The sequence below is a fragment of the Ornithodoros turicata genome, chromosome 2 (genome assembly GCF_037126465.1).
Source record: "Ornithodoros turicata isolate Travis chromosome 2, ASM3712646v1, whole genome shotgun sequence".
In the NCBI taxonomy this organism is placed as follows: Eukaryota; Metazoa; Arthropoda; class Arachnida; order Ixodida; family Argasidae; genus Ornithodoros; species Ornithodoros turicata.
This window is the reverse complement of record NC_088202.1, coordinates 28,162,090-28,182,433: the sequence shown is the minus strand read 5'-3', so window position 1 is coordinate 28,182,433 and position 20,344 is coordinate 28,162,090. Positions and strand designations below refer to the sequence as shown.

The following is a 20,344-nucleotide window of genomic DNA, read 5'->3' as shown; positions in this document are numbered from 1 at the left end:
TGATAAAAATAGCCACAAAACTCATCGTTATTGGTATGTCGCCAAAGATATGTGTTTCAATCCAAACCAGTCCTTTCCTCAACATGGTGGCACCCAGTAGATAAGGGTGAGGTAAAGCTACTGGATGGCCTGCAATAATAGGGGACTGATTTCGACCTGTGATTGACTTGGCACTTCAAAAACTGAGTGGAGCTTCAAGTATATGGGGGTCCCATTAATGGCCAGACTGCCTTTTAGTGCACGGCACCGCCCTTCTACTGCACCCCGCGCCACCGCGCGGCCGACATCGTCCCTGCGCCAACTTTCTTGGGGGGGTTTCGTGACCACACAGAGCGTAAAGACACGTGATTTGTAGAATGAACTAGTGGCATATGTGATCGCAACAAAGAATGGCTGATGTCAAAACAATGTGTACAAAACATTGGTTTCCAGAGTGCACCGTCAGGACACCTTTCGTTACTTTATCGAGGCTGCGCAGCTATCGTCCCCTCTTTCAATGTGCCTCAGTCATTTATAGATCAAAAGAAAAAACAATACTAGGGAAATTTTGAAATCCCCCCTTATGGCCGAACTTTCAGGTTTCAGGTTTCAGGTTTATTTGGTAATGTGCACGCGCAAAAGGGACACAGTCCCCGACATGGCGAGAGCACAGCCAATACAATCAAACAAACAAGACAGTGAAGACAATAATCTATTAGTATAAAGCAGTAATAAAATAATAAAGTAATAAAAGCAAAACAAATCTTACAACGATACGTATTCATCGATCAATGCTCCGAAGAGCTACAAGAGAACACCTGCTAATTCTTTTCTGAAAGTTCGAACAGAGTCGCATTTCACCATTAAATCATAAAAGCTGTTAAAATACTTAGCAGCTAAGAAAGACAATCTTTCTTCCCCATATTTCGTCCTGCATCTAGGGATACAAACCAGTGGAGCAGTACGTAAGAGATAAGGAACAACGAGAGTATTAATACCATATTTACTACAAAAAATGTCCGGGTTCTTTTTAAATTCCTTGAAAAATTTTAACACCAAGTTATGCTGATACATAGCCTGTACACTTAAAATGCGATGTTTTTTCATGATGTCACTTACAGGCGAAAGAAACGGCAGATTACCAACGGCCCGAACAGCCTTGTTTTGGGAGCGTTGAATAACTGAAAAATTGGTTGGGGACGTCGAACCCCAAACCAAAATACAGTACGATAACCGCGAGAACACCAATGAATAGTAAAGAATCAATTTAACATGCATGGGGAGTATCATTCGTGCTCTGTTGAGCAGCCCGATAGCCTTTGCGAGCTCCTGCCTCAACATTTGAACATGACTATTCCAGGAGAGATTCTCTTGAAAAACAACTCCCAAAAACTTCAATTCATGTACACGCGCCACAGGGGCCACTTGGGCCACTTGGGGGAGAGCACCGCGTCAGCAGCCCATTTATGGCTCTAACATCTCCCGAATTACGCTATTTGGCGCTCGACACATGGTCTTGATCCTCTCAGAGGTAACTGGGTTCTCTTCGCCATGCCTTTTCCATTGATGGTTTCTGGTTGCTTCTGTTTTCCTTCCTATGTTGAACCTTGTGCCGATGGCATCAGCGTCTGTACATGTTCATAGAACACATTTTACATAGGACACGCCTGGTCACAAAAGTCGTATGCAAGCGAGCTGGTGTAGACATGAATAAGGTAACATCTCCTAGAGACCGAGTTAAAGAGATGCAAAAATTTAACCTGAGTAGACGTGACTCTTGTCTTGTATACTTCGTGTCCTGTCCTGGTGCTCTCTTTACCTTCGGTCTCAAGGGAGCATTACCTTAATCAAACCTTTGTTCAGTGGTGCTCACTCGTCATCATCAGCGAAATAAAGTTCTAGTAGCTGTCCCAGTACCAAAAGAGTGCAGCTACTTTTTTCTAGCTTTGAATTGCACTGGACTCCCATGCTGTTGTGGAATAGCGTACTTTATTGTAGTTTCGCCTCTTCATAATAATGTACGGGCGTAGCGCATCGCACCCGTGAGCAACTTGACGTTTTTCGGGATCATATGGTCCGGAACGCATTTCTGTAAAGAGATGAGTGTTAGCTTGTTATCTGGAGCCAGATGCTGGAATCATGAAACATATTTACGCTGTTCCCCGGAGCGGTGTTTCAAGTGCCCCACGTGCACAAATTAAATTATACTGTTTTTGTATAGCTTTGGTGGCCGCAGCCACAGGTATGGTCAGTGATCACGTGGCGTTACACTAAGTTCTTCGACATAGCGGATGACTTCTTATTGGGAGATTTTATGAGATATGCCTGCAGCTTGGGCTTGCTGAAAAGGTACAGAAGAACTACCTTATTATGCATGAAATGTTATCGATACTCTTAAAATATGGATATTTATAAAGCAAAATATAGTTATTCGTATCCATAGAAATATTGCTGTTACATCGATGCAGATCTCGATGCGAATGCTGATAGAAGGTCAGTAATTCGGTGATCTCTGCTCGTAAACAGAGTGTGAAAAAAGACACCCCTCTTATCTTGGTCCTGACGGCGGCGGATCTTCCGCTGCAACGTTGACCATAATCCTAATACCTTCTAAATAGTTTAGTTTGCAATAGATCACCCCTTTTTTGCTTCCCCTACCTTCGTTGCTTGCCTTTCATTCCTTCATAACTTTATTTACTTTGTGGCCTCTTGAACTTTTACCTTCTGTCTATACAGGGTGTCCCAGAAAACGTGTCATTGATTTATAATGAAAAAACTACACCGCCTAGAGTCATGCGGTCAACGGCATTTGTTCTTACTGGGTTTTTGCCACCTCCTCATGTGAATCTCGTGTGACGTAAGTTTAATTATGTAAATTTTTGCGAACTGAACTCGGAAATTTGCCTAGTAAATGTCACTTTTTTACCCCACCAATGTGAAGAGCGTGTCTAATTTAGTCAAATTAATGATAATTGACAGGGATATTCAGGAGCTATCCCATCGGAAAAAAATAGCCGAACATCATGCTCTACGGAGGTTGCACAGGATAGCGCACGATGAATTTTTCAGCGCAATCTTTGTCAGTCCGACGAAAGGAGGTTGGAAACCCAGCCCTCCCCGACATCGCAGAAAGAGATAAAACAGGCACGGCTTATCACGTCCGACTTTCGTTGGGATAATGCTTTCCCTCTCCCAATTTTAGGAACTGTTACTTTTTATACTATCACTCTGTGGGCTGGCTTCGGAACCTCCTTTCGTCGCACTGCGAGCGATTGCGCTCAAAAAGTCATCGCGCGCTATGGTCCGGTGCTCCAAAAAGCATGATATTCGGCTATTTTTTCCGATGGGATAGCTCGTGAATATCACTGTGAATTATCATGAATTTGAGTGAATACGGCACGCTCTTCATATTGGTGGGATAAAAAAGTGACCTTTACTTGGCAAATTTCCGAGTTCAGTTCGCAAATATTTACATAATTAAACTTGGAGTATATGACATTCACATTAGGGGGTGGCAAAAACCTAATAAGAACAAATGCCGTTGACCGCATGATTCTAGGTGGCGTAGTTTTTTTATTATAATTCAATGACACGTTTTCTGGGACACCCTGTATACAGGGTGTTCAAAATTAAGCTTTCACTAGCACTTTATAAATAGGCGAACAAAAGAAAACTGGTGCTATTTTTCATGTTCCTTGAGTAAGAAACAGGTGCTACATAATTAGCAGCACCTGTTTCTTACACAAGTAGCGTAAAGTTATCATCCGGTTTCCTGTCATCCCTGTGTTTGCGTAGCGCTCGTGAAAGCTTAATTTTGAACACCCTGTCTTTGCTTACTGCGTATACAGGGTGTCCCAGAAAACGTATAATTGAATTATAATAAAAAAACTACGCCACCTAGAATCATGCTGTCAACGGCATTTGTTCTTACTAGGTTTTTGCCAAGTCCTGATGTGAATGTCATGTATCGTAAGTTTAATTATGTAAATATTTGCGAACTGAACTCATAAATTTGCCAAGTAAAGGCCACTTTTTTACCCCACCAATATGAAGAGCGTGCCGAATTCACTCAAGTTCATGATAATTGATAGCGATATTCACGAGCTATGCCATCCGAAAAAATAGCTGAACATCATGCGTTTCGTAGCACCAGACCATAACGCGCGGCGACTTTTTAAGCGCAATCGCTCTCAGTCCGACGAAAGGACGTTCCAAACCCAGCCCACAGAGTGATAGTAGAAAAAGTGACAGTTCCTGAAATTGGGAGAGGGAAAGTGCGATCCCAGGGAAAGTCGGACGCGATACGCCATACCATCTCTGTCTATGAGGCAGGTGTGGGCTGGGTTTCCAACCTCCTTTCGTCGGACTGACAATGATTGCGCTGAAAAATATGTCGCGCGCTAGATCCGTAGAGCATGATGTTCCGCTATTTTTTTCTGATGGAATAGACCCTGAATATCCCTGTCAATTTTCATTAATTGGAGTAAATTAGACACGCTCTTCACAATGGTGGGGTAAAAAATTGACCTTCGCTTGGCAAATTTCCGAGTTCAGTTTGGAAAAATTTACATAATATAACTTACGTTACACAACATTCACATCAGGAGGTGGCAAAAACCTAGTAAGAACAAATGCCGTTGACCGCATGATTTTAGGTGGTGTAGTTTTTTTATTATAATTCAATGACATTTCTGGGACACCCTGTATAGGTACTAACAAATTAGAGGCAGACAACGAAGGTGTAGGGAGTCAGAAACGGGGGCTTATTTATTTACTGGTGGAAAGTTAATTGGGAAGTCAACGCTGCAGCGGAGGCTCCGGCTTCGTCAGGACTGAAGAATAACAAATGTCACTTGGATTTTTGTACAATTCCACAATGACGTCATAATCGGGGGTCAGCCACCCGGGGTCGCATGGGTGACAACCACCAAATATCAGTTGTATCACGACTATACCCTACATCATGCATAGCAGAAACAACGCGCCAAGCACAAGCATGGCGCGCTTGAACCGATTATGATGCCACGTACCACATTTATTTAAGCAATGGGTTCGTCCTGACGAAGGCAGTGCCACAGTTGAAACGTCGACCCTTTTCCATTTAACTATTAATATAAATGTATCAAATAAACTAGTGTTCCTAACTTCCCTAAAATATGTTGTCCGCGTCTTTTTCCTTCCACAATTGTAAAACTTTGTGGCCGTTTGACTTGCCATTTTCCTACACCTATATATTCCTCGACCGCGGTCATCGTCAGCAGTATGAAGGCAGGCAACGTTTGATCGGATGGCGTCAGAAGGCCACGTAAGACGTCAGAAGCACGTGGTTGCTCCTGTTAGAGTGTGCTAACTCGCCACTGTGAGCCTTGTGCACAGCCAATGAAGTATGTAAGGGAAAAGATTAGCCGGAGTTCTCTGGCTGCGCGTATTGCGTATGTTTGTAAGTGTTCAAACGTCGCCATGCCCGTACTGGACAGCCGTTTTGGCCTGCGTTCTGCTGACGATGACCCAATCAGGCCGAAACAGTTGTCTGGTACTGCCATGGCGACGTGCAGTGATGTTTCCCTTACATATTCCCCGGGCTTTGCACTGGGCTTTCAGTAGTGAGTCAGCACACCCTGACAGGAAGAATCAATGCTACGTTACCTTCTGACGCCATCTGCTCAATCGTTGCCTGCCTGCGAACTGCTGACGTTGACCCAATGAGGCCGAAACAGCTGTTCAGTACAGGACGACGTTTGAGCACCATCAAACATATATGCATAACGTGCAGCCAAAGAGCCCCAACTATTTTTTCCCTTACATACTTCACTGGCTTTGCACTGGGCTTTCGTTGGTAAGTTAGCACACTCTGACGGGAGGAATGACATGCTACGTGACTGTAAGAGGCGTTCCTCTACATGACTCCCGACCGGCGACGAAGGAATGTCCCAGCGGGCAGATGTCCGTGTCGTCACGCTAGGACGGTGCCGGTAGAACCAGCTGGCAGGACCAGAGGCGCGCGCCAGCAGAGGCAAGTCTACATCGTCGTCCACGGGCCGCCACATCACTCCCTCCTCAGATCCGGGGCGGTGTTGAGCTAGCAGTTGAGGACCGCGTCGATATGTGAAGAGGAGAAAGAGGGGCGACACGTCGAACAGGGACGGCTGGACTTGCGCCTTGTGCTGAATGGGCAGAACTAGCGGATGGATGGAGCGGACAAGCGCTGGTCGGGCGAGTTACGTGGGCGGGCCGAAGCGGAGAGGAGGCAGGTAGGCCGGTGTCATGCAGAGAGGGCGGCGACAGAACAGCAAACGGTTCGTGAGCAGTGAGCTCCTAATGTTGTCACCAAGGGGAATGCCGGAGAGGACCATCGTGAAGCACGGGGAGACCGGGAGTAAAACTCACTGTGGTTTACGTGCGTGTCCCTGGTGGAACGTTGGTCCCGGAGCATCTTGACCGCAATTGGGTGGGCTGCGAGTATCTTGTACAGAAGCCTGGTGGGAACGCAAGGCGGGAAGGGTTCCTGAACCGCTAGGGTAGGCGATGCATGTGGTGCGGTCGACGGCGACGTACCGCGACCGGTACAAAAGCGCAAGAGACCCAGGAAGGTGCCGCTGGTAAATGTCCAAAGAATACCGTCGCCGAAGAGCACCGTCGTACGTACCGCTGACGGAAGCCCAATGAGACCGAAACAGATGTCCAGTATTGGCGCATTTGGATGAGAGGTAGGGTGATTTCATAGCATTCTCAAAAAAGTCGAAACAGCTGTCCATTACTGGCATGACGATGTTTGATCACTACAAACATGTGCTATAGGTTCAGCCAAAGAGCTCCGGCTACTTTTTTCCTTACATACTTCACTGGCTTTGCACTGGGCCTTCAGTGGTGTGTTAGCACACCCTGACGGGAGCAATCACGGGCTAAGTGGCCTTCTGGCGCCATCCTCTCAAACGTTGCTTGCCTGCGTACTGCTGACGATGGCCTAATGACGCCGAAACAGCTGTCCAGTACTGACATGGCGATGTTTGATCACTTACAATCATATATATAATTAAAATCACGGGGTGTCGTGTCCCAGTTTAATTCGATCGCGCATACAAACAAGACTGAAGTGAGGAATTGGTTACAATATTAACTCAACATCAATGTAACGAATGTGGTCCCTTATTGTTTTTGGCGTGAGACACCCAGTTGGTCAATCGAAAGCCATTGTCAGCGTCATGTCACTGGATTCGGTCGACATCGAGCCGACATTGCCAACTTCAGTGGGATGGTGGTCGCAAGTTGGCATTGTTGGCGTCATGTCGCTGGTTATGGTCAACATCAAGTCAGCATTGCCAACTTCTGTTGGACGTCGGACGTTAGTTGACAGTGGCGCGTCATATCTCTGGTTTCGGTGATCATCACGCCGACATTTCCAACCTCTATAGGATGTCGTCGCAAGTTGGCATTGTCGGCTACATGTCGCTTAATTCGGTCAACATCAAGCCGACATTGCAAACTTCAACGTGATATCAGTCACAAGTTGGCATTGTCGGCTACATGTCGTTTTCTTTTTTTTTTTTTTTTTGTTCACCCTTTTTTCGTCTATGGGGTAATACGTTGGAGGGCACCCATGTGCTCACGACGTAGACTTGTATAGGTCAACCGAGTATAAGCAGCGCGTGAGTTAGAAGATGAAACCAAAAGAGCAAGAGGAACTTGCCGATGCCACGCAGGGGATCGTGGCAGCCGTCCGCGGCTGCTCTATTCGAGTTGTTTTGCAAATGCGACAGCGCAGTGACAATGCACCGCAGAACGGGAATGTTTTGCATGGTGGTTCCTGATGGGCAGCTTGACGAATGAGACAAGGTTTCGAGCCATGTTAAATGCCACTTCATTGTTCCTTTGGCTTAAAGCAATACGGAGGACCATAACAAAAAAGAGAGAGATTCAGACGTCTGATGAAAGTGTGTATGTCAATTTTCCAAATAGCACGAACGGTTTTGATGCGTGCCAATTTGTTTCCCAGAAACATAGCTTCGCGCGCTCACCCTTAACTCGCCACTCCGGGTCTAACAAGGAGATCTTCACCGATGACGTTACACAGTTCTGGTTCGCTGGTCAATGGGGGTCATCGGTGTCGCTTTGCAGCCGTTAACCCACTTTGCGAGTTCCCAGGAAGAATTGGGGATAGAAGGCGGCGCAGCCGCACAAAGGATGAGTTCGAGATCCCGCCGGAGTTACAGCATCTAATGCTACTTTCTCTTCTGGAAATGACCACCCGTCGGGAGGTTCAACGACAGCGTCACGCCGGACCCCAGACTGCCTCGGAATCTCCCAACTCCGGACGCTTCCGCGAATGCCATGTGCAATACGTAATCGTCCGATCGGAAGTGCGAACGACAGACGACTGAAAACGATGAAAGTCTCTGAAAAGGTTAGCCAGCTGTCGGACTCGAACCCACATCTTCTGGATTGCCGGTCCAGGGCTCTACCAACTGAGCTAAGCTAACACACCTCCCCAGCGACTTCCAAGGGCGCGTCATCTGAAGGGACAAATCAACCACTCTCTCTCACTCATCCCTCTTTCACTCTTACATGTTCAACAGTTGCCGCTTGCGTCGATCCCGTCGTATGAATGTGTGTATGAGTGAGAAATATGTAACAGTGACGGTGGGATAAGTGAGAGAGAGTGGTGGTATTGTCTCTTCAGATGACGCGCCCTTGGAAGTCGCAGGGGAAGTGTGATAGCTTAGCTCAATTGGTAGAGCCTTGGACCGAAAATCCAGAAGATGTGGGTTCCAGTCCTACAGCTGGCTAACCTTATCAGTTACTTCCATCTTTCATCGTTAATTTCTTAGGCAAGTTGAGGCTTTGTATATATTTGTCCTTTCTATGTTGTTCCAGCCTCAGAACATCAGTTCTCTCATGTTCAACAGACGGCTATTTCAGTGTCCTGTGAGACGGTGTAGAGGACGATGGTATTCCTCTATACGAGTCCCAACCAGCGATAATGGTATGCCACGGAGAGGGGATGACGGCGGCCTATCTCCATGACCGCACCGGTGGAACTGAAGCCGGTACTCCAGGCGCGCGGCCATCTTCGTCGTTGTCCACGGCCCGCTACAGTGCTCCCCCTCAGAGGCGGAGCGGCGACAAGGAAGAACGAAGAACCACGTCGACACAGGAGTGAGAGAGCAAGAGCGACCATGAATGACGCGCACTACTGGACGTGTTCGTGGTACTGCGCAACACCCGTCCCGAGAAACTGTCGATGAGCGGTGCAGATGAGGGGCGAAGTCGTTAGGCGTCGGAATCGTGCGTAGGAGTCGTGGACTGGTGTGCCCCAACCGGCACGGTAGCGAGAGCTCGTAGGGTCCCAGGAAGTGAGGCTGCGTTAGCCGTGTTGACTGCAGAGACGCCGGCTAAAGCATGCCGTGGCGTCGTCTGCCGCGAATGCCGAAACTGGCAGGGGAGCACGTTGCTCAGTTGTCGCGCCGGCAGCGAATGCGAGTTGAGATGCGGAAATGAAGCGGGGTCTGGTGAGTGTTCCTGGGGCCGTGGCCAGCGCAGGTCGGTCCCTGGAAGCCGTGAACCGGTGGGCGGATGCGATGGTCAGTGAGCGGTCGGGTCGGTCGGATCGCAGCTGATCGGTAGCGTGGACAGAAGCGGTCGACGTGTCGGGCGAGCGGCGAAGGGCGTTCGGGATATGATCGTGATGAGCCGAGTAATGATGGCTTCCAGGCATAGCGTGCCGTGGTAGTGCTCGTGGATGGTGTGGTCAGAAATTTGGGGTGGCGGAAGGACGAATTGCGCCGAACTTGATGTTCATCTTTCGGGTCACCAAATGTAGAGGACGATGGTATTCCTCAAAATCAGTCCCGACCGGCGATGATGGTATACCACGGAGAGGCGATGACGGTGGCCTATCTCCACGATCGCGCCGGTGGAACTGAAGCCGGTGCTCCAGGCGCGCGGCCATCTTCGTCGTTGTCCACCGCCCGCTACAACGGCATCACATCCTATCAAACTCAGCCATGTGGTTCGTGCCGGGTATTTCTGTTGAACATTATGATGGCGAAAAACCGCTCCCTTTCGTCGGCCGGAGCGGGATGATTTGTTGTGTGCACAACCACGAACGCCGCACACAGGCATTACATACGATTGCAACGGACTGCGTCAGGCAAAGTACCGACTATCATGCACAGCTTGAGCCGTGTTGCGCTTACGTGAAACTTCTAAACTTCTGAAACTTATAAACAAAATTCTAAGGCAATAACTTTCAATTATTAACTTTCTAATTATAAAAGCTACGAAGTTGTCCAAACGAGAACATCTGGTCCCTTTGGTCTCCTGATGCCGGAGCTATTTTTGAAACAAAAATCCGTTCGATAGATCGTCCGCAAAAAAAATCGTGAAGGAACACTTTTTTTTTCTTCATTGCGCATCTTCGGAGACGCATCTTGCATTCTGCCCCAGTGTGAGAGGGTGAAGGAGCACAGTGCCCCCTCATGCGTCGAAGATGAGCTTTAACTTGCGGAAACAAAACAAACGCAAATGTATCGGGTGGTTCTATTGGAACTGCCCTTATCTTCGGTTGCATTTTCTGTTCTTTTTTATAGTTTTCCAGGACGCAACAGGTAATCGTGTGCTCTTTCACCCTCTCACATTGGTGGTGAAGGAAATACGCGTCTCTAGAGATGCGTACTCAAAAAAGAAAGGAAAAAACTGTGTTCCTTCACGAATTTGTTGCCGACAATCTATCGAACAAATTTTTGTTCTGAAAACGGCTCCGGTATCAGGTGACCGAAGGGACCAGATGTTCTCATTGGGACAACTTCGCAGCTTGTATAATTAAAAAGATAATTATGGAAAATTAATTAAGACATTGCTTTAGGAGTTTCCTAATGCCCTTCGAAGGAGTGAACTTCAGCCTTCGCTATAATGGTATTGATTTTATCTCGGAAAAAGTGATATATATATATATATATAAAGAGGGGGGAAAAGTCATTAAAAAAACAAGTAAACGATGCTAGACGTGTTTGAAATGAAACTTACAGATTAAAATGGCTTCTATGGCTGCACGTAGAGAAACAGATACTCATTGAACGATGCGACAGCACCAGAGGACACGTGTTTCGCCGTGTTTGCGGCTCGTCAGCCCTGGGTAGGTGCGCATCGTTCGGGATTGGCAAACCAGGGGTCACTCAGCGAGCGATATACACCTGGGAGGGTGACTGAGCACTCCTCAATGCCACAGTGCAAGCCACTGGCTCCTCTATACCTCTATCGCCACTTTATTCCTCACAGTGCGAGCGTCCTCCACCGTCTTGAAGCTCTGCTGTCACAAGACCACTCTTCCCACCAGAGCAACCGCTCAAAGCTCTCTTCGACGTCCACCGACTCGTCTCCCACCCTCGTTTGGACGCTTTCCGATCTGCGAAGTCATCGTTGTCCTCTGCAACGCTCCTCGCCCATCCCACCCCTGGAGCCGTCACCGCCCAAATGGTTGACGTCTCGGCCACGGCTGTCGGCGCGGCGTATGTCCAGCAGCAAATATGGGCAGAATTACGGTCTCATGCCTTCTTTTCCAAGGCCCTCAAGCCAGCCCAAGCCCGGTACAGTACTTTCAGCCGGGAGCTCACTGCCGCCTATCTTTCCGGCAAGCATTTCCGCTATTTCTTGGAGGGCTGCGACTTCACCAAACTGACGGATCACAAGCCCTTGACATATGCGTTAATTTCGGCTCGTAGCCGCTATTGACCTCGAGGGACACATTATCTAGCTTTCTTGGCTGGATTTACCTCTCGCATCGAGCATGTACCCGCATCTCAGAATGGTCCAGCTGACACCCTAAGTGGCATCGCGGCTGCTGACGTGCCGTCGTATGAAGCCCTGGCTCGAGCACAGTCGGACGATTCCGAGCTTGAAGCCCTTCGGTCTTCCTCCACTTCCTTGCGTCTGGAAGATGTTGCTATACCTGGCACGGACCCATTTCTTTGCTGGGAGAGGAGCACGACGCCACCACGCCCGTACATCCCTCCCGCTTTCCGTCGCGCCATCTTCGATCCTCTGCACGGGTTGTCTCACTCCGGAGTACGACCAACTCCACGGCTCACAGCTGCTCGTTTCGTCTGGCAGAAGATACGCTCGGACATCCGCTCGTGGGTCTCCTGTACTGCATGCCAGCGGTCCAAGGTAACTTGGCACGCGTCTGCACCGCTTGGACGTTTTTCGCAGCCCGACTCCCGTTTCGACCATGTCCACCTGGATTTAATGGGGTCGCTGCCTGTCTCTTCTGGTCAGCGCTATCTCCTGACTGCTATTGACCGTTTCATCCGTTGGCCGGAAGCGGTCCCCATGACTGCCGCCACTGCCGCTACCGTCGCCGCATTTTTTTTTATCTACGTCGGTGATTACAGACCGCGGCGCCTAGTTTGAAAGGAAACTCTTCTCCGAATTTCTCAAGCTTCTTGATACACGGTGCATCCGCACCACGTCGTATTATCCGGCGTCGAATGGTATAGCGGACCGCGTCCATCGCCAACTTAAGACCGTCATCTTGGCTCACCAAGAACCCACCAACTGGCCATCCATACTCTCTGATGTCCTCCTGGGCGACCGTGCGTCCTTCAAGGCCAGCCTCGGATAGAGCTCTGCTGAGTTGGTTTAGAGCACCGCCCTCGTCTGCCCGCCGATTTCTTCGAGGTACCCACGGTCACCTCTGACCCGCACACTTACGTCGACGCTCTCCGCCGTCTTTCAAGACATCTGTCCGCTTCCTCCGTGCACACGCTTGTCACTGTCATCCTTCGTCCCGCAGCAACTGCTTTTTGTCACGCACGTGTTCCTCCGCCGGGAAAAGGTACACAGCCTCTCGAGCAGCCCTACTCTGGTTCGCACCCCATCTTGCGTCGTGCCGAGACGTTTCTGACTATCTCTGTGAACGGCAAGCCGTACACTATTAGCCTTGACCGAGTCGAGCCCGCCTTCGTCGAGCCCCAGATCTCGGTTTCCTTCTGACTCCATGGCTCAAACCAAACCGCCCCCAAAAGCCTGCAAGCATGTGTCCTCGGTAGATCGCTCCTTTGGAGTCTAGGAGGATGGGGGGCCCTGTGGAGCCCCGATTTAACGAAGTTGGCGTCACGCCTTCTCCTGCCGCGTTTCCACAGTGTTCCTTTTTTCACGAACCTTGCTCGACCGAATAAACGTCAGTTCCGATTCAGCTGTCGTAGTGAGCACTTTTTCAGCTTAGCCACTACAGAACCAGTAGGTTTTACTGTTGCAGTCGTTGGCGGGCACACTTGGTCCTTCTTTCTTTCTCTTGTTGCAGCATTTAGAGTGCCATGCAGGGCGTCGCGTAACTTGGCACGCGCTGACGTGTGAAACACATCAGCTGGATTCTCGCCTCCTCCCTTTATCAATATTACTTGGTCCATAGGCAAATCCAGCCCACCAACGCTCTACCCTCAAAGCTCTGTTCACCTTTTTCCAGACCATAGAGCTTTGATCTTTATTGTGAAGGGGTTCATTATTTCTTTCCTCACATCACCACAAGGAATGCGGCAGACTATCGCCCTTGGAGACGAGACTCCCCGTCCACCATGTCGAAATAAAGTGATTGTTTGTTACGTTTGGAAATGATCTACTAAGAGGAGCCTCCCTAACTCATTAATTAAACGAAGATGATGCGTCGCACAGTACATCCTGTGCAGAATAATGCTCCTAAGTACTTTGCAATTTTTTGATATGATTCATCAGTTTCAAGAAATGCGATTGCAGCGGACGCTTTAGGCAGCACTGTCGCAACAAGAACCTACTGGAGTTGATTTATCTGCAATTCCAACAGCTAGCCATAACGCTGTTCTCGGCCGGCCGAATGTGATGACATCTCAAAGGACACCAAACTGATGACGCCAGCATGAATTTTAAACTGCTTGATGCTCTGTGTTACAAACTCACAAACTGATGTTACAACGAGGACGAAAGTGAGACCCAATACTCACGTTTAACTCGTGCACGAGAGATTCCGTTGATGAATTCGGCAGCAAGTGCTTTGAGAAAGCAAAGTCAAGAAGCAAAGTGAACCTTTGCAGCAAGTACGTTTGTGTACCTCATTTTTCACGTGCCTACCTGGTTCCACCTTGCTGCGACGATTGACGTCTTCACAATGCAATTTCGCATTCTTCTTACGAACGTTGGTTCTGGTTCTGTGTGCTGCATATCAAGATCAATAAATTCAGTGAAAGGACGACAAAGTGCCCTTTTTTCTGCCTTTTTTTTTGCCATTACATTTTTATTAGCTAAGGATCCCACAAGCCAAGTGCCCTCTAAGGCCTATAAGGTCATGTTAGCTTGAAGTTTACAACTTAAGCATCGTTACGTTTCACCAGGGATGACCGCAGTGAGACTCAACGAACATCGCCATATCAGAGGCGTTGTTCCAATCCTTTTCCGCAGCCCTGGCAGTCAGATGCTCCGTTTCTTCTAAACGTGCAAGCATTATACACCGCGTCTTTCCAGAAATGAACTTAGGGTGACCGAGGTGAACACAGGTGACCCAAGCTTACTGCGAACCACAGTCAAATGGCTTAAGCTGCTATCCTGCGACGCAGAGTTGAATTGAATTGAATTTATTTCACACATGGTGTGGGAAACTATGGCAAAAAACAAAAAAAAAAACAAGTGGTTTCACAAAGGCCATATCTTCTCTACATTCGGAGAGCAGTGACATAAACTAGCCTACATAAACATTATCATAACGGCAAAGCATAATAGGTGAAAAAGCAAGCAAAATGCAAACAAAGGAAAACAACACTATTACATCAAAGCATAAGCAGTTTTCTAACAAAGAAAAAATATCTTGATGCTGGCGTTATTTAACATGGCAATGTTGATGTTTCTGAATGCCCTATCATTCAGTAATGACGGTAGTCGATGTGTGACTGATTGCAACCCGTATCTAGCCCGACAAAATGGAGGGATAAATGACGAAGGGGTCCTCAAACTACATACGCTTTCTGTATATTGTAAAGAAAAAAATATGCAAATTTGAATTCCCCGTTTTGACCATCCGTGCATACAGCTGTAGTAGGCGGCAATTATACAGTGAGCCCACTCTTAAAATCTCAAATTTGTTACCAAATGTTCTGTATGATCACTAGAATTCAATCTCGCAACCATACGCATGACTTTCTTTTGGAGTACATCAAGCTTATGCAAATTGTTTTTTGATGTTGTGCCCCATAGAAGGATACAATAACTGAGCTGAGAGAAAAATAAACAATTATATAACATAACCTTCACGTTTGCTGGGAGGATTAGTCTACACTTACTTATTATACCGCTCACCTTACACAGTTGCACTTCCAGAATCGGTGAAATTCCTTACGCGTGGGGTAACGTCTTACGTTTATTGTTTTCTAGTTTTCGATCGAACAAAAGTTCACAAAATGGGCGAAAAAAATGGCTTAAAGGAACTGTAAAATGAATTTCAACCCTATGATTCAACCTTATGATTTTATGAAAGCCTAGGAAGAGTACATCTCAGTAACCAAATATTTCCTTTTGAATCCCCTTCAACACGATTTCTTCGGGAATCTAAACTCCTGGGCATTCTCTGATGCGTCCTATGCGCAACGATTAGTGAAGGAGCTGTTTCTTCTGTATTTTTTCATAATTTTCTGTATCCCAGCTGTGTGTGTGTCTTATTTTGTTTGCTTGAAAGAATTAGGGAATAGCAAGCCCACACCGTGGCTAACCTTTCCCTTCTCTTTTTTCTTACTTTGCATTAAACATATCCCCCCCCTTTTTTTTTTCTTTGAGTAATCGAATTTCAAAGATTGCATTCGAGCGCAAAGCTCAGTACTCACTCAGACACAACACTGGGTTGGCTTGTGTCGGCTACGGCTAGTCTCGGCTTTCTAATCCGCCTCCCGCTCTGTGGGGAAGCCGTAATGTTGTTTTGCGGTCCACATCGTGTGATGTTGATTTTTCCAAACTTGAATGCACTCGAGCTTGCGATAGTCCAGCAGTTACGCCCGCAAAACTTTTGTTCTTACGAGTGCACGCGGTAGACGCAGTATGACACGACATCATCCGCAGAATCGTCGACGGAGGATGAATTACCGTCATTGCAGCCACCTGACCGCCGTGGGAAACACTCTTCATGTGTAATGAAAATGTTGAGAACCTCGCAGCGGAAATACGGCATTGCTCTTTCGGTTCAGGTGTCCTTGCGGAAAATGCGTGCCGATGCCGACGGCAGAAGAATGCCTTTGTTGCCGCGAAGTGAGACGTTACTGAAGCAGCGCAGCGGTTGCATTTCACGAAATCTGTACTTTGAAATACTGTGTCTGAAGACTGGGTTGATCCAGGTTTCCTACTGCTACGTGAGAAAAAGCGACGAGTACGCTGTTAAGAGGAACAGCCATGTGAACAAGTGAGTTGATTCATGTGTGCCTTCGGTTTGTTATTAGTAAAGTTACATATCATAATTTTGCGCTGTCCATGGTACATGCACGAAGTTTCGGTACGTTGCCTACAAACAGTTTACTAGGTGGCTCTGGGGACCATTAGGAAAGAATAGGGTTCTTCGTTTTCGGGTTAAATCCGATTTTTCACGATAATTCCCCCCGAACAAATTTTCAAGAATTCGGGTGAAACCCGACATCTACCCGAAATCCTTGCGGTCCTTCCACTTGTCGTTCTCGGTAAACCGTCGGAAAAGTGAATCATAATATCAGCAAAGAGAGCTATTTGTAACAAGCTATTTGTCCCCCGTTTATGATCCCCTACTGCAGGAGTCCAGGGCGAGCTTTTGTGAAGCTCGGGCAAGTGTTTCAATACCGCGGTCATTCACTATCCCAGTTCCGAGCGGAAATATAAAGATTATTGTTTGTCGTCCCAGTGTCACAGGAGTGGCTTGTTTCATATGCCTTTCGTTTCACCCGAAAATTCCCCGGTAACATATCAAACAGAGATTATAGCACCCGATTTCTCCCCGAATTCTCGTGTGTAAATAGCGCCCGATTTTTCCCTCCCGAATTTGAAAAATCATAAAACAGGAAAACGAAGAACCCTTGGAAAGCACTGCAGAAAAGTCCTCAAAGCATGTGCTGTACATGCCACAAGGGAAAACTTTCCTTCTGAAGCATACAAAGGTTTTTGCCTTTCCGACATGTGATGCTGTAGGTGCTGTCTGACCATATGTATGTTTATTCGCTTTCACTTAGATGAAGCTCTCACTTTTCTTTCAGGTGCTTGTAGGCAGCATTGAACGCCTCCCACCTTAACAGAGGTACACTGGATGGTTTGGTTGTGAACACTACTTGATCACAACAGAGTCCCTTTCATGAATAATATAGGTCTGCCATATACCCTTCTGGAATAACCAGACAGTCACTAAACAGCAAAATACATTCTACAGACATCAAAGCTTGTAATGTTGCTTTATTGATCACTGTGTTTATGAATGACCATGCAAGTGATAGCAGTACGCAAGCAAACAATGAAGGAGAACATCCCCATACTGTGTTCATATCAATTTGCAGAGACGCAATGTATGTATGCTTTTTTTTTCTTCTGTTCAGTGCACAGGTGTTTGCACAAACACATTGCAGTCCATAAGCACTAAGAGAACATAGGCTATCAACTCCTATAATCGATACACACACACACACACACACACACATATATATATATATATATATATATATATATATATATATATGCTGATGATTCAGGGGGTACGGATGGACACGTAAGTATATAAGTACAGAAAAGGTAAAGAAGGGATTCAGAAGCCTTGAGGGAGAGTTTAAAAAATTTATTACAACTAATTACGGGAGAGAACTAAGGTTTATTTACATGTTACAGGGGTCGACGTTTCGGCGACAGCGTCGCCTTCCACCTTTGTGGAAGGCGACGCTATATATATATATCGATTTAGCTGCGATCGTATCAAGGCTCAATTTCTATGTTCCACGTTGCAAAGCTAGAACCCGCAAAACATTTTATGTATGTGGTAACAGTTACGAGAAATCGCCTTCTTTGTGGCTTCAGCTTGTATATAACTCCCATTCCGGGTTTTTTTTATCTGTTCAGTGGTGACCTATTTGGCGTCGTACGCCAACTTCGATGCCTCCTTCATGATGGGTCCAAAGCTAGGCCAGTTGTTGCCTCGCCATCTACATGGTTTTGTCTTTGTTGTAGTATTTATGTTTTTGTTTTGTTTTATGTAATTATGGTGTTTCAGTTCATTTCTTTGTATTGACTGTTTGTATGGTGCATCATTAGGGAGGCCCTCTGGCCGTTCATGGGCACCAGAAAAATAGAAATAAATAAATAAATAAATAAATAAAACATATCGAGCTCATGACTTTATCAGTATAAGAAGCCCTCAGGTGGGGTCATGCCAATGGCATCAACACAGGCGAGACATCCCTATCGTTGACTAAAATTTTATACCTTTTCTGTGCACATCCATCTTTGCAACACTTTCTCAGTTTCTTATTATAAATTTCCCATGTTTTCCCTCATACCAGTCCAATTGCAGTCATTGGTGCGGGCTCAGGCCTTTTGCAGACCGCTAGTATTTCACTGTAGCTCACATCTTTTGCAAGTTGTCGGTGTTTCACTCAGGAGGTGATCTACATTCTCTGCGAAGATAAGATATGGTCATGATCAAGTGTCTTCCCTATGCTTTTTATATCGAAACATGGTCCCTCATGGCTGTCTGGATGTTGAAAGCGTGCCACGTCAAACCTAGACACATTATCTCGAAGCTTGTACACATTGTTTCCTGAATGACAGCTCATTTGTATACATAAGCTCATACTTCTCCACATGCTAAGCAGAAGCTCTGCATTTCCCTCAGAATTGGAACTACACCTGTAAAGGTGGTTAAAAGTACTCTGCATCCACGGGTTTAGCTCAGCACATGCACGGGACTTGACCGCAGCTTCAAGCTCTTTCTTAACCCTCTGTTACAAGATCCTCTTGTGGACTACATGGCCACTAAGCATTCCGGAGCATGGCAATTGCATATTGCAATTGTACAAGCGTGCTCTTTTTACCTTTTACTACATGTACCCTTTATGTCATTGTTGCACATAGAATTATTGTAACAGAAAATTCAACTGTGCAAGCCCTGTGTGCCTTGTCTTGTATTATTTTTTCATGCCCTCAATACTTTCTAACAAGAATTTGAATTTCCTCCTGACTACCTTCTTTGTTCCCTTTCTCTAATGTACATCAGTATAAATCTCTGCACAATGTGTGCCTGTATCATGCCTAATGAAGGACAGACTCTATTCGAAAGCTTGTGTTTCAGTAAGATTATTTGAATGTTTTCAGTCCCATTGAAAAGGATTGTGCAGGACAGCAGGATGTTCCCTGCAGTCATCTTGTTCACTCCCGGCCGACGTTTCCAAGATAAATTGTGTTCACTTGGGCACTCGGCTTTTGTGGTGAGAAGCGTGACGCGAACATCTGGTGGCCACTTTGTGAGATGCACCGGAAGTTCTGAATATTATGCACATTTGATGTACTTCTTCTGGTCTGGTGAAGCAGAGGGCACAACACTGGAAAGTAGAAGAGCTTTTAGTATATGCAAACTTGTATCAGCAGGCCATTCAAAACTGTTGTCTTCAGATTTCCAGAATGTCTCAACAGCTGGTTCCACCAGTGGTGCAGACATTGTGATATCGTGCACCTGCAAGACATGCAGAAGCTAAAATGTTAAACAAACAAGAGCTTGACCCACCTGTGAGCATGAGTGTGTATGAACAATAGGTGTTGAATTCATCACTAGATAAACACACAGTAAATCATGCGTTGACACGCTTTTACTTCCGAGTTTCACACTCTTGTCAGTCACGATGGAAGTCTGTGTCGCTGATATGAATGAAGAATACGGTCAGTATCTATAGCGCATAATTTATTTGACACTTATATTCTCCTGCGAGAACTCAGGGCTCCCGAGGGGAAGGAGGATATTGCGTATGGTACATTACGCAGCGTAGGCATCACAAAAATCGATTTTAATTTCAAGAGGACCACATATATGTATTATTCCTGTGTATCGGTACCTCGTGTGCACTGGTGTTAGCACTATCAGACGTCACAAGGTGAAACACTAGTGTCGGGACTGCGGTCCGTGTTTGAATTTCGACCGTCCGCTCGTCAGGGAAATGGGTTCAGCAAATACAGCGTGGCTCACGAATGTCTTGACCAAGCGCTTGCAACAACTTTCGTTTTCGTGCATTTTTCGTTGGAATCTTGTGGTACACAACGTCCCTTGTCGAAAGAGATCCCCTTGGTGTATCCCCGAACGTTACAGTAGATACCTGGCATCGCTGTCAGATGCTTTGTTCAATTTCGGCAGGAAATGAACTTTTTT

At 46.6% G+C, this 20,344-nt stretch overlaps 1 long non-coding RNA gene across 1 annotated transcript; it reads right to left on the bottom strand.

Annotated features, from left to right (window-relative positions):
• Window positions 1-1,993: 1,993 nt before the first annotated feature.
• Window positions 1,994-14,161, bottom strand: LOC135383274 (uncharacterized). Its single transcript, XR_010419787.1, has 3 exons — window positions 14,077-14,161; window positions 13,950-13,997; window positions 1,994-2,068 (listed from the first exon to the last, which is right to left on the bottom strand). It is a non-coding gene; the product is annotated as an uncharacterized LOC135383274 (long non-coding RNA).
• Between the last annotated feature and the right edge of the window lie 6,183 nt (window positions 14,162-20,344).